At 41.5% G+C, this 15,288-nt stretch overlaps 1 protein-coding gene across 6 annotated transcripts in view; it reads right to left on the bottom strand.

The window, feature by feature from the left end:
- RASGEF1B (RasGEF domain family member 1B) overlaps positions 1-15,288 on the bottom strand; it is a 563,490-nt gene that overhangs the window by 33,392 nt on the left and 514,810 nt on the right. Inside the window, exons 1-2 of one of the 6 annotated variants that reach the window (XM_061192415.1) lie at positions 2,506-2,670; positions 1,804-1,934 (exon numbers count right to left, since the gene is read on the bottom strand). The exons of 3 other annotated variants lie outside the window; for them this stretch is intronic. The gene's annotated coding sequence lies outside the window, so the exon portion shown is untranslated. Of the gene's footprint in view, positions 1-1,803; positions 1,935-2,110; positions 2,146-2,505; positions 2,671-15,288 lie in introns of those variants that run through there. 2 more of the 6 variants (XM_061192416.1, XM_061192414.1) reach the window with 2 other exon arrangements.

Below are 15,288 nucleotides of genomic sequence, written 5' to 3' on the forward strand. Positions count from 1 at the left end.
TTAAGACCTTACAAAATGTTATAATGGTTTTTCCATTTATTATTTGTGGCACCAGAATCAAGATTCTAAGTCCCTGTTTCAGGGATTCCAGATTCTTCTCCCAAGTAAGGGAGGATACCCTCATTTTCTCATCTCCTGTCCAAGCAGGTACTCTCTTTGGGGTCATCCAAATGCTCCTCCAAAGTCGAATTCTTCCAGGCCACCTCTGGAGATTGATAAAGTTGATCCCACCACTTCCGGTGCCATATTAGGTAACTTACCAACATAAACAGTCACCTAGCTTTGCCCCTTCAATTTTCTTACTTTTTCCTAGATAGGTGTTATTCAATTGATTTTTTTTTTTTTTGGTCTATTGTAGTTTATTGGCCAGTAGTTAGACTGTAAGAATGTAATGTTAGTAATAATATAAGAAATGTGAATTATTATGATAAATAATAAATATTTAAAATATTTAACAATATATGCCTAAGAATAAATTAAATTTAAAAAAGCAATAAATATAAATAGTTTATGGTGATTTTCTGTTCCAAAAGACAGAATGATCTCAGGAATCAGATTAAATGTCTAGTGGAGCATATAAAATAGAGCAAGACTGAAAATGCACCAGGGGAGAAATCAATTCTAAGAATTTAACACTCCATTAGACCACTGAAAAGTACTACACTTAGTAGCCAGAAATATTGCCACCTCTAGGAAAACAAAGGATTGACCCACATGTCGTGGAAGAATGCCAACAAGACACTTGCTAATCAGTAGCTGATCTTCTCCACTTTGCCAGAAAACCTGCTTGAAAGGCATAACAGAGCACCGCTTGTGAACCCTGACTTCTGTCAAGTGCCCTAGGTCCTCCTTGCCCAACCATTGCCCTCCCCCCAATAAACTAACCATTAATGATAGGACCTAACAAGCTGCCACACTTTTTAATCTGTTATGAAAATCTCGACAGCCAAGAATTTTTCTTTCCTTTTAGAAGTCAATTCTACATTTGCTCTAAACCTCACCTGACTAGTTGTTTTCCTTCCAAATCTCCAATCAGGCATATACTCTGGTTAACTGTAACCTCCTTGTTTCTTAGCACAGGCTTATCACCATGGTCCGTGTTTTAAACTAAGACACAGCTATCACATGCCAAGCTCTAGCTACTGTTTCGGGAGGAAAGAAAAATTATTCACCCCATCTGAGTCTGACTGTACCAGACATTATTCAAGAGTGCAAAACCCTGATCCCTGAACTCTTCCCCTTTATGAACTCAGTTCAGAGACCCTCCCATGGCCATTAGAGATCATCCAGGGCTAAATATAGATCTACGGACACCAGCGGTCCCTGGCCATCGTCACATGGTGCTGCTGACGAAGAACTCCTTGGAGACGCCTTCTGCCCAAACACACATACACAAATTTCTGTGCATATTCATCCATACACACTACACCCACCGAATTCGTCGGCGAAGACGGACACATCTACATTCAGAAGAGAAAGTGGCTCCCTAGAGATCCCCTCCTGAGGTTTACTACACTTGTGCCGCCCTCCGCACTGTCAGAGGACCTAGCTACGCTGCTCTCGCCTGAGCTGCGCGGACCAGGTTGGGGTAAGGTGGGAATCAATACTCCAGTGGTTCGCAGACAGACACACACACTTACACTCCAGCCCCCCTGTTCCGCCCTGTTCCACTTGTACAGCACTTAAGTTGTTTCCCCGGTTCCCCTAGAGAGAGGAGCCTCCCCCCGCTAGCAGCCCGAGAGGCTCCCAGGTACCCACAGTTCACGCTATTATCGCCCGGCCAGGTGACCCGAGACGACTCACCTGAGCTCAGGCAAGAGCAAGGCGACACGTTGTGTCCCAAGTTACCAGGTGAACGGAGAAAGGAAAGAATATCACCTCGTCAGTGGAGAGCACGTGACTTCTGTTCCCTTGTCTCTTCCTGAGAGTCAGACCTTAGATTATAAGGCTCCGTCACCAAAAATAAGCAGGACCCCCACCTGCCCACCCACCCCCCCACACACACTCACGAAAACTAGCCAAGAAGTAGAAGGAAACAAGCTAGCTGTGCACAGGAAGGGAAGAAAGGATGAAAGCGACTAGAACTCAGACAAATCCTCAAAAACTGTACCAAGATCTCGAGACAGAAGGCCTGGCTGCCGGATCGGGGCGAGAGAAGCAAAGCAAAACCCAAGCCTGTCCCCGTCCGGGCCCCAGCGGCTGGGGCCCGCACCTGCTGGCACCGTGTCCGCTCCCGGGGCGGCCCCAGACGCCCTCGGCGGCCAGGCAGGAGGACTCCCCACTTCCCCCGCTTTTGCGGGACGCTCTGTACCAGCGAGCGCTCGCTGGCCGGAATCTCCCGCCGCCTCCAGGGGCACCGGCAGCCGGGGAGCAGTCAGAGATCCGGGCTGCTCCGCGCGCAGCTCCCGGGCCGCCTGGGAGAGCGCAGCGCGCAGCAGGGTGGCGCGTTCCCGCTGCCGGGCTCCGGTTTCTCCCGTGAGAACTGCTGACCAGGGAACAACCCACCTGCAGATGGACCCGGGGTCCTCGGCTTCCCGGCTGTTTTCCGCGTGCCCAGCAACGCAACCAAAGGAGAGGAAGCAAAAGCGCGCAAAATATTCCGTCCAACCAGTCGGGTGCCTTGTTTATACTGAAACTACTGCCGCCGTCGCCGCCGCCGCCGCCGCCGCGAACACCCCCTTCTCTTCGAGTGCCCGCCCCCGCCGCCAGCCCCGCCCCCTGCCGGCCCCCGCGGACCAATCACGGCGCAGCTCACCGCCCACTCCGCCACCGCCCCCGGCGCCCGCAGCCGGCGCCCGCGGCCAGCCCACGCGTCCCCGCGGGCTCGGGACTCCAGTGGCGCGGCTGTGGGTTGTCCTCCCACGCTGCGGAGGCCGGCGGAGCCCGGCGCAGGCGTGTTTAACTACGCTGGTTCGGCTCGCTCGGACGGCGTGCGTTTCCTCCTGAGGGCACCTGCTGGGGGCTTGTTTGTGCAGTCATGGGTATGCCTGTGTGTGTTCATTTACCTGTGTGCTATCTGTAAATACCGGCCCGACTTGTTATACAGTATCTATTAACATAATTATGAGCTAGAGGTTACTGTCCGTCTAACTTTCAGAAGAAAGCTGAGAGAAACGACAAGAACATTCGCTCAGCAAATATTTACAAGAAAGCCTGAGTGCTAGGCTTTGTGCCAAACGCTGGGGGCACACTCCAGGCTGGTCCCTGCCATTAGGAAGCCTACAGTTAAGTGGTGGACAAACGTGAAGCAAATGGTCACCCAAACAAAATGTAAAATTGCGGCTGTTAACAAGTTCCACAAAGAAAGGAAATCTGCTGTGAAATATGTTTCTGGAGGTAAAGAGGGGAGGTCTGACCTCAGTAAAGGCTGTGCTGTCATGGTAACCGCATGCTCTATCATTGGATACTTGATAACTATTTCAGGAAAAACGGTAAAACTTTTTTTCTAATAAAAATTTGTACGAATAAAAAGAGGCTGGAGGGAAGAAACGATGAAAACAAATAAGGGAAGGAAGAGACGCAAGGAAAGAAAATCTTAAATCATCAGGAGCCTCTCTTGCCTGCCATGTGACCTTGAGTAAGTAAAGTAGCTTTTCTGAGCTTCAGTTTTCCCATGTGTAAAACAACACTCTTCATACCTATCCTATAGGGCTATAATTAGGATTACTGAGATAGAGGAACTCTTTTTGTCCCTGCTCCATCTTCCCTCCCGCCTCCTCCTTGCTGGGTTGGAAACAGCATGAAGTTCACCTTGCCTATTCTTAGCTGATTCCTCCCCTTATTTTCTTCATCTGTGCCTGCTCTCACTTCTCTTTGCCTAATTATACTCCCTCCTTCTCTTCTGTAAATGGGTCTCCTGTGACTCCGTTGTCTATTCTCACCTATCTGAGCTTCTCAGCAGTTTGAAGAAGGAGCCCTAAGACCAAGAAGGCTTGGCGGGTCCAGCTGTTCAGAGTAAAGCACCAAGGCTTGGGTGGCTCGGCCCAGCCCAGCTGTTGTGGTTGTGCTGGTTGGCTAGTCTTTCAAGCTCAGTTTTCCACCCTGGTTCTGCAACAAACAAGCCGTATGAGGTTGGGCAAGTCATTGACAATCTTGAGGTTCCTGGTCCTGTAGCAATAAATTAAGACTTGGACTAAATCATGATGTTTATTTTAATTTCCCAAAAATATAAAATGGATACCATGAGACTGTTCATTCAATGCTTTACCAAACCACATTCCTGCTCTCCATTCTGGCCCATCCCCCAGGACCCCTTCCATCTCCCTATATGAGAGATAATATATACGGAGACAGCTCCAGAGTTAGGTGGCTCAAACCCTAACTCTGTCTCTATCACTTAGCCAGCGATCAGACCTTAGAAAATGCACGGACAGATTCTGGGCCCCCGTTTACTCATCTGAGAAACAACAATCGTGGTTTAGAAAAGCAAATTCTTCACAGAAGAAGATTAAAAGAGATAATACACGAAATGAGTTTGGAACGGTGTCCCTCAGAGAAGCCTTCCCTGACCTTCCTACTTAACAACTGCAATCTCATCATCCCCACTCCATCTCGTCATTCCCTTCCCTGATGCGTTGTTTCCTCCATAGGACTTATACCACCATTTAACATACTGTCTCTTTTACTGATCATTCCCTCCCTCCCCTCACTGGAATATAAGCTCCAGAAGAGCCAGGTCTGTTGTCGTCATTGTAGTTGTTGTCTTCCTGCTGTATTTCCAACGTCTAGAACAGTGTCTCACACACAATAAACATTCAATAAGTACATGTTGGTTGGATTACTTAATTAATTAATGCCTAGCCCATGGTAAGCACTCAGTAAATAATAGCTGTTATGAGTATGTATTAAGTATTCTCTATCATGAAAAGATATTCTGTCCATCCTTTACTTGTCAGTTTCTTTCTGGTCTTTTGACTCCATTGGCTCAACGCTTGTCTCTGTAAATCTTGGTAAGCTCAGTAATACTGGTCAAATTGATGCAAATAAGCCCCTGCTGAGTAAGACCTCACTCCAGTAATAAAAATAGCCACTTGTATTGAGCTTCTGCTATGTGGCCGGCTTTGTGCTGAACATTAGTTTTCTTCTCCTTTCCTCTTGGACCTGAGGTTCACAAAATTAGAACAATTGTCATGACTGATCCATGTCCAACGTTCTTCCTTTTATTTCACTTTCTTTCATTTCCCATCTAAGATCCCTTTCACCATCCCAAAGGCACTTACTCCTTCACACTGTATTTAGTGTGAGTTTTTCGATCCGCCTTTCATGAACAATGGCGTATTGTTTTATGTGAGCACAAGAGTATACTTATCTAAATGTTATTGTGCAATCTGTCTCATTCTGTTTCTCACTGTTTTCTCTCTAACTTTTGATTTGATCATCCACCCACGTTGACATATATTGATGTTGTTCACTCCGTTTACTCACTGTTGAGTATTTCACCATATTTGTGTTACGGTTTTTGCTTACATGTTCTTTCATCCTCACTAAAACTCTGAGATATAGGTACTGTTTTCTCCATTTCTGAGATAAGGGAATAAGGCTTAGGAAGGTAAATAACTGCCAAGGCCATTCAGCTGGAGAAGCCATGAATTAAACCCACATCTCTCTGATTCCAATGTTCCCGTCTTCTCACTCTACAAAATGGATTTAATTACTGTAAGATTTTTGAAATAATGTCTGAAAAAAAATCCTCTACCTCTTGGTCATTTTATATGTCCAAGATATTGCTGTTAAAACTAGTAGATATGTGTATTTAAATTAAACCAGAGTCTTTTCATTGCTGTTAAAACTAGTAGATATATGTATTTAAACCAGAGATCAGTTCTTGTCATTGCAAAGCAGCGTTTATTATGTCTCAGACGCAAGTTTAATATCATTATTTGTGATTTATGATCTTCTTAAGACACAAGAACTTTATTTTATTTTAAAGAGATTGTTGTAGACTTTTTTTTCAAAGGTCAGTGTGAACTTTCAAATTTAATTAATTAATTAATTTATTTATTTATTGGCTGCATTGGGTCTTCATTGCTGCGCACGGCCTTTTCTCTAGTTGCTGCGAGCGGGGGCTACTCTTCGCTGCGGTGGGCGGGCTTCTCGTTGCGGTGGCTTCTCCTGTTGCGGAACTTGGGCTCCAGGGTGCACGGGCTTAGTAGTTGTGGAGTGCCAGCTCAGCAGTTGAAGACACAAGAACTTTAAATGAAAATCTAACGAAGCATAACGGCCTTCAAATATTTAAAAATTGTCCTATCAAAGAGGAATAAGGCTCCAGAACACCAGATAGGACTAAAGAGGGAAAAGTATAAGGGAATGGATCAAGGCTTCAGGGTAAGAAAAACATTAACGATGCTCCAAGTAGAATAGCAGCTTTTTTGGTATTGAATTCCTTCTCTCTGGATCATAAAGGGCCTTATGAAATGGCCAAGTAACTCTCCAAAACACTTCCATGTATTCTCTTTCATTTAGTTTCTTAGTGTCACTCTGAAATATGAAGATGAAGAGTCCAAGGATACTGAATCTTAGCCCCAGTTTATAAATGGCAGGAAATGAAGGCATTGGTCACACTAGTTATCAACAGCCAATCTAGACCGCAGCCTCAAACTTCTCACTTTCAAAGCCAAGGAAGACAAACCCATTTTTTATAAGTATGATATATATTGCCTCTCGTGTATTTCAATAAAAGATAACAAGAATTTCATAAAGCAAAAACGTGAAGAATGATCAGATGCAATTTTGAGAAAATCTTTGAACAATTCCTAAGCGAGGTATGTAAATATAACTTTGTAGCTGGTTAACTTGCCCTTTAGCATCTCTGAACTAATCACAGCTTCTCTGGAACACACAAACCCAATTATTTTTTTTAAACAGGTAAGAAATAAACCCTATAATACTTAAGTACTGCCCAGATACCAAAGTATTTATTTTATGTAAAAGAAAGAAAAAAGCAATTGCTTTTTCACAGAGAATAGATTTAAAGGAAGAGGAAGAAAAAAAAATACATGATTCTCCCCCCAGCCCCACACCTTTCACAGAGGAGGAGCAAATACTGTAGTGGTGTGGCTAGGTAGAGACAAAGATATTTTGGAGCCAGGGGTCTCATTTCTTGGGATCTGGGTTCCATTTCTTGGGATCCTCTCTCTTTGGACTCTCTCTCCCACATGGCTGCAATGGTATGATGGGGTGTTAGGTCAGTTAGACCAGCCTGGCTCTAGACCTTAGAGAAAACCCCTTATATTCCCTTGCTTTTTAGCATGATTTTCCCTGACTTCCCTTTCCTCATCATCTGAGAGCCTAGAGTGAAAGGGGGAAGGAAGCTGCTTGGCATGCTTTGGTTTCATGCCCTCTTCCTCATTCTAGCCTGAGTAAAAGGGATTCTGCCCATGGGCCAACCTAGCTTACGAGGGGGCCATGTTGGGATTTCATAGTAATAAAGCGTGTATGTGTTTGACATTGACCTCTATTCATACCTTTCCCTGGAACTTGAAAGAAGGATGATGAACACCAGACATGAAAATTTAGATATTCAAGATTCCGAGTCCTGGGCCCTTCATAAATACAGAATGAACCCTGCCACTTAGGAGGAATCTTTGTGATGAAACACATGATTGGGTCAGCCTTGGAATGGTCTCCTCAATAATAATTCCTAACAATTGTTATCATTTACAGTGTTCTTTCACATCATTGTCTCATTTAGGGAGAATATTGGGTCTGTGAGGGTCAATCAGTTCTAATGGTAGTCATTACAGAGGCATATATTTTCCTTTCCTGGGATCACTAAAAATGTTATAGAGAGCCATTCATTTAGATTTGCTAAGAAGATACCACTAAATAGAAGGGAATTGACTAGAAAAGATAACTTCAGGGAAGTTTCTTCCACACATCTAGGTGATCCTCTTTCACTGTCACTTTCTGTCTACCAGATCTTAAAGTTGTACAAAAGAATGTAACAACTGCATGGGAAATTCCACAACAGATATAGTAGGTTTTCACCATCCCCTAAGAAGATGTACAAAGTTACCGTATGTTCATTTATACTAGACAAGAACTGTTGAACAGCAAATTTATTATTTTTCCTTTATAAGCATCGTTGTTTTGCTCATTTGCCAATTTTTACTTACTCTTACAAGGTAATTAGTTGTAATAAACTCAGGAGGGATATTGATATTGAGAAATAATAGTACTTGGCCTGATCATAAGGTTATGAGACAGTCTTATCATCATTGATTATATAATGCATAGTGACTTATTTTTTCTATACGGACAAAGAAATATCTCATAACCTTAAACACATTATTTTGATACAATGTAGCATTCTTTTGAGTGGAAATTCAATTATATTTAACATGAGTTTCTTTGGATAAATATTCTTTATCCTGTAAAATCTTTACAGTGAATAGTAAATACACATATATTTCTCTAGTTCTCATTTCTCTTTCTAGCGGTTTTTGTCTGGTTTCTTGTGAGTGAGTTGATCTTATAATGAATTAAGAAAAGGTTTTTCTGTTTCAAATTCTTACAGCCTTCAACGTTAAGTCTGATTATTTTGCTAGAAGGTCCCCTCAGTTTTGACTAATTACCAATCTATGTCCTAGAACACTGAGTGAGAGGGAGAAAATGAATAATAGAATAATAAAATTTTAGAGCTGGGAGAAATATTAATGATCATCTCTTTTCATCTTTCCCCACCCCAATGCCACCAACCAAGGCATTTTTGAGGTGAGGAAATTGAATCCTAGAGAGATTAAATGATCTCTCTAAGGCCATCCAACAAGATAACAGCAAAGTTACACAAGTCAAAGAGCCTGGATGATAAGCCCAAAACTTCAAAAACTATGATTTTGCTTACTAATTATTCCTGCAGGGCTGAAATTTATGGAGCTACTTTGACGTTACAGAAGTACAATTTGTTTTCAAATATTTATGACAAATATTCTCTACTAAATACTTCTTGATGAAATGATAAAGGAGAATTCTTTAGGTGTTGCTAATAGCTTTTATTAGAATTCTCTAAATATTGCTAATATCATTTATTTTATTTAATAGTCAAGATAGTAAAATAGTAAACTCTTGGTTGCTTTATCATTAAAGTAACCATAGTCTAGACTATTAATCAGACTTCATAAACTGTATTCAAGAAATTATGTTGATCAAAAACAGTATTTGCTGTTGTCATCATGAAAACATATACCTAAGGTATTTTCTGTTTAATGTAATAAAATGATTGACTTTCATAAGACTGTATCATCTTTCATAAATATTATAGCATTGTTGTGATTTCTAGATAATTCTGTGAAGTTTAATTTTGTAAAATGTCCAAACACTTTGACTCATGGTTAATCATTGTTTTCATAGTAAAATCAGCATTTCGGTACAATATATGTAAATATTGCTGTGGAAAAACATAATGCTAAGTATATTTTTCTGCACAAAAACAAATGGAGCAGATCACATAGTTTAACTATGTCACTGAATTAGAATGTCCGTCTCTGGGAAGGGGTCGGGGTGGGATTGGGGATGGGAGACAAAGGGGACTCCAACTTTATGTGTAGTGTTTGTTTCTTTCATAAAGAAAGACATAAAGCAGACATGACAAAATGTTCAATATTATCATTTGTGAGTGGTGGGTACACAGGTGTCAATACTTTTTTTTTTTTTTTTTGGGAATTTCTCCAAAAAAAACCAAAAGATTTTTCTGGTCAAAATTGGACGTTGTCATTTAACTATGTTATATAACCTTAAACTTCTATATTTAAAGCTTACATTTTAAGGCAATATATGCTGGTAAAGTTATTGTTTTACCTTTTCCTGCTCACTGATTAATCACATTTATAAAGTATGACTGTTCATCAAAAGTCCGGCGAATTTGATTTTGTCCTACTATACAAAAGTATAATATGTGAAAAGTTTGTTAAAGAATGTTATGCATCTCACAGAGTTTATCAAAATTAGCCTCCTCTTGCTTTTTGATGTGATGCTGTGTATACTCTCTCAGACTGTGATGTGTATTATGAGTAAACACACAAAAGAGCTTTGATTTTTGACTGAAACCTGCTTTAAAGTCAAATCTTGCACAGACTAACACCATTAGTGTATGACTAATATTTCTAGGGCTTGGAATTAACTAGTGATAACTTTGGAATCTACAATTACCCACATAATTATCTCCAATTAGCTATCTCTGAAGAGTAGTTAAGAACTAAAGGAAAGGGCTTCCCTGGTGGCACAGTGGTTAAGAATCCGCCTGCCAATGCAGGGGACGTGGGTTTGAGCCCTGGTCCGGGAAGATCCCACGTGCCGCGGAGCAACTAAGCCCATCAGCCACAACTACTGAGCCTGCGCTCTAGAACCCGCAAGCCACAACTACTGAGCCCACGTGCCACAACTACTGAAGCCCGCACGCCTAGAGCCCGTGCTCCGCAACAAGAGAAGCCACCACAATGAGAAGCCCGCGCACCGCAACAAAGAGTAGCCCCTGCTCGCCGCAACTAGAGAAAGCCCGCGCACAGCAACGAAGACCCAACACAGCCAAAAATAAAAACAAATAAATAAATTAATTAAAAAAAAATAAAAGAACTAAAGGAAAATGGAGGTTGAATATATGGAAATATATCCCTATTAGTGGAATAGTCCATTTACTTCAGGTCTGTTGAGAGAGTCAGGGTGTATGCTTTTGAGATGTGTTTGGATGAGTAAATGAGGTGGAAAGACATGTCTGTTGCCTGTAGAGGTGAAGTTTGGAAAGAATTGGAAGAAATAGGAATTTTCTGGCCCAGACTGTGTTGCTCTGTGACTTTAAAGAGATTATCTCTGAAGAAAAAGCATGTAAGGAAATAAGCCTAAGAAAGACCAAGGCCTTCTCTGTGGAGGTATGAATTTAACACCTCTCACAGCAAGAAATTCATAACGGAAGCTCAAATAAAATGTCTTAGTCTGGATAAAGTTTCCCAGATAAATAAAACAATTGTCTTAAGTTAAGAACTCATACAAACTCTCTTTGAAATGCCCTGCCTTCCTAAGTTAAAAGTCAAACACCAGCTGTTACGAAAGGCAGTTGTGAGCCCAAACTTTCTAACTTCCAAGATACTAACAAGCTGTACTTTTCCACCCAAAATAGTTGAACTAGGACATACTGTTTTGAAAATACTTCTAAATAGATGCGATTTTGGTTAGCCCTGCCCCTGCTCTTGCATTAAGGCTAATGGTAGACAATTGTCATTTTTTGATTCAGAACATACAACAAAATAAAAATGAATGTGTATTTTGGACTGTGCCTTTCCATTGGTGAGGAAAAAACCTGTATATATTGCCAGAACCAAGACTTTAAAGTATGTCACAGTGACATAAAATCCAGGAATATCTAGCCTGATGAGGTGCCTATATTAGGCTTCACAAATTTATATCGGAGTTTTTAGACTTTCTTTCCTTTTATTTTCTCTTCTTTTCTTTTTCTTTATTTCCCTCCCCCTGCTCCCTTCCTTCCTTTCTCCTTCCTCTCCCTCCCTCCCTCCCTTCCTCCCCATCCCTCCCTCCCTCTCTCTCTCTCTCTTTCTTTCTTTCTCTGCAATTTACATAGTGGTGAATTTTTTTACTCTAAATCTTGGAGTAACCAACCCATGATTCAACAAAGAGGTAATGTTTGAACCTGTTAGACAGTTATTTTAGGGACAACCAACCAGTATATTGAAATAAGTCATTTGCAAAAAGGCTAGCAGATCTTGTTCCAGAGCACACAAAATGAGGAAGAAAATGCAAAACAGGACAGCCTGTTGAGAGCAAGCAATGGAAGCGGCTCATTTTCTCACCTGTAGAGTGAAAGCAGTGACCATTCTTTCAAAGGGACCCTGGTCAGTGTAGGAACAAATAACAAGGATCCTATAGAAGTTGGCTCTCTGTTGGTGAAGTTAACATCTCAGATTCTTAGTTTCCTCAACTGTAAAATGAGGGGATTGGAGATATGATTTCAGAGGTGTTTTCTAGCTGGCAAATGCTACTTCATATTAAGACTGTTTTTAATTGTCAGCTTTTAGACTGGTTCCATCTGGATACCTCAGCAGCCGGCCAAGAGGCTTGAGATGGCCCAGAAGTGCTGGACTTGACCCAACTCCACTGACTTGGATATGGTTATGGTCATGGTTATGGGCTATCTTTCCCTGGAGTTCAATGTCTGTCTTATTATAGTGATTATGATGCTTGAAAGAGTCCGTCCCTAGGGATCTGCTTTCACTTTCCCCTAAGGCTCGGCCTACATTACAGGCAATAACTGCAACTAAACATCCCATGGCATCGTGATACCTCTGCTCTGGGTCTGGTTTAATAAGACTTGACACTCAGCTTCAGTGATGGAAGGTCTGTGACGAATTTTGGGGACTAATTTCTTATCCAGTGGATGTGCATTCCATATCGGGTGACCGACCATCTCAATTTGCCCGGGACTAACTTGGTTTTAGCCCAGAAAACCCTATGTCTTGGGCAAACCCTCAGCTCCTGGCAAACTGGCATGGTTGCTCACCCTAACTCCACAGATATTTACTGAGGACCTTCTATGGGCCAGGCCCTGGAAAAAGGAAACCCAAAGAAAACAAAAGAGATTCCTATCGTCATGGGACTACCATCCATGTGGGCAAGACAGACATTAAACAAGGGAATAAATAATAACCAGTCACTACAGATGGTGATCAGTCCTGGGATGGAGAAGAGCTGTGGGGCTCTGCTTAGAGGGGTCAGGAAAGATTCCTCTTAAGTAAGCCCTGAAGGATTCGGAGTCAGTCATGAGTATTGGCAGGACAGGTAAGTTCTAGGTCATTTCTAAGAATGAAGAGGCACTTCAAGAAAACCTTAGGGGAATATTATCACTCTCTAAAATTATCTTATTTATCCAGTTATGTGCTTACTATTAGAATTAGATTTAGAATACAAATGCTAATAGAATAATTAGACTAAAAAATGCACTCGAGCAAAGACCCAATCTATAATGCCAACAGTACTCACAATACTTGGTATTTAGTAGGTGTTCAATGTCTATTGAATAAATAAAGGAGTGAAATATTTCAATCTACTATGTAGCTCCCTGAAACTTACTTTCCCCCAATTATATCCTTTTTCTCAACCAGACTGTCGATAAAGCAATGGAGATATAGATCCTATGGAAACACCCATAAGCTTCAGGCTAGGGCTATTCTAAGCCAGTCTGTGCCTACTGGCTCCAAGAGAGACTTTTCAAGCCCTTTCCTCTGTTCTGTGCAGAGGCGTCAGCTCATAGGATGTTAGGTGTTTTGCTACCTAAGTTAAGGAGAGATAGGTCTCATAGTTTTAAGGCTTCAGCTTTATGATGACCTGCTTCTATCGGTGGGTTGTGGTGGTACTAATTAAAAGAAAGCAGAGGTCTAGCAAACTCACCTTTTCCATTAGGACATTTCTCACATCCCTTGGAACAGCTCTCTGTTACGACTCTCTCACTTCTGATCATGGTACCTTTATTTTCCCAGTTACTCAGGCTTGAGACCTCAAGGCCAGCTTGGCCTCTTTATCCAGGCTTGTTGCCTATATCCAGTCAGCGGCTATATCCTCTTGTTTTTGTACCCCCAAAATTTCCCTTGTTTTCCCTTGTCATTTCCAGTCCCATTGCATTCAGAGATTAGAGAAATGACCACCTACTTGACTGCCACCCCTGCATCTGCCCAACAAGACACATACAGATACACATACAGTATACATCTAGATTAGACTAGCCCTGATATGTGGTATCTCAGGAACCTGAGTTGTTCACTTGCTCCAAAACTGACGGTGGTTTGCTATATTGAAGCATGAAGGTTTTCAACCAAAATTTCCAATCTTACCTCTTTTTTAATTTAATTTTATTTATTTTTTTATATAGCAGGTTCTTATTAGTTATCTATTTTACACGTATTAGTGTATATATGTCAATCCAATCTCCCAACAATCTTACCTCTTATTTATGCTTTTATATACATAGGAATCCAATTGAGTTCACGGCCTATTTCTGGAAAAAAATTTTTCATTTTCCCATTTCTATGATTTTTCTCATACTATTCCATTTACCTGAAAGTTCCATTTGAACTTTAATAGTCCCAAAATATATTAAAATAACTGTTTCTGCCTGAATTTTAGAAACCCATTGAAAATATCTTAATCTTAAGTTCCTAGAGGGAACTTTTAATACCTGACACAACCTTAATAAAGTCACAATGGCTATCATACTGATAACTTAATACTAACAAACACATTTTGTTTAACATTAGTTGAGTTCTGTTGTAGGTTTTAGGGATTCAAAGCCGTGGTCCCTGAGGCCAAGTTGACAGTTAATGGATACAACTGCAGGATCCAGCATTGGCAATCACGGAGCATCAGGGGTTTCTCTGTATAAGCAGAAGTCCTTTGTGGCCATCTAAATTAAATTTTTTAAAAGGTGGGGAGAGGGGAGACATTTACTGAGCATTTACTACATGCCAGGACTGTGCTAAGTGCTTTCTCTAGATATTTATTTAATCTGCATAACAATCCTATAAGGCACTTAATATTATGTCCATATTCATAGAAGAGGAAACGAAAACTGAGGGAAATTTTTTAAAATTGCCTAAGAACAAACATCTCATAAATGACAGAGCCAAGATTTGGATCCAGGTGGGCCTGACTCCAAAGATCATGGTCTTTGTATGACAAGGAGGACAGAGTCTATAGAGTAGACACATAAGCATTAGGTGGGTTTGCTTGCATTGTAATAAGTGCTGTAATGGAAGTAAATACAAAGCGCGTGCACTCTCCTTTACCACATAAGTGGTTATGGTGCAGTTTGGGGGCGGAGCAATGCTGCTGCGTAAAGATCAAGATCACCCACAATGGAAACAGGAAGAGCTTGCTTCCAAATCTGGCTCAGTGTGAACTTGAACAAGTTGTTTATTCAACCTTCAGTTTTCTCATTGGTGAAATTAAAAATATAATGCTTGCTTTAAAAATGAAATAATACCATACGCATAAAGTCATTAGTACAGTATCTAGAACAGAGAAGTCAATAAAAAGTAGTTAATTAAATATAATTATCATCACTATTCAGCAGCCTCTTTCATCTGTAACACCTCAGGCTCTTCCAAACTTCTTTAAAAAATATGACTGGGGCTTCCCTGGTGGCGCAGTGGTTGAGAATCTGCCTGCCAATGCAGGGGACACGGGTTCGAGCCCTGGTCTGGGAAGATCCCACATGCCGCGGAGCAACTAGGCCCGTGAGCCACAACTACTGAGCCTGCGCGTCTGGAGCTTGTGCTCCGCAACAAGAGA

This window comes from Eubalaena glacialis, chromosome 5 (genome assembly GCF_028564815.1).
Source record: "Eubalaena glacialis isolate mEubGla1 chromosome 5, mEubGla1.1.hap2.+ XY, whole genome shotgun sequence".
Taxonomy (NCBI): Eukaryota; Metazoa; Chordata; class Mammalia; order Artiodactyla; family Balaenidae; genus Eubalaena; species Eubalaena glacialis.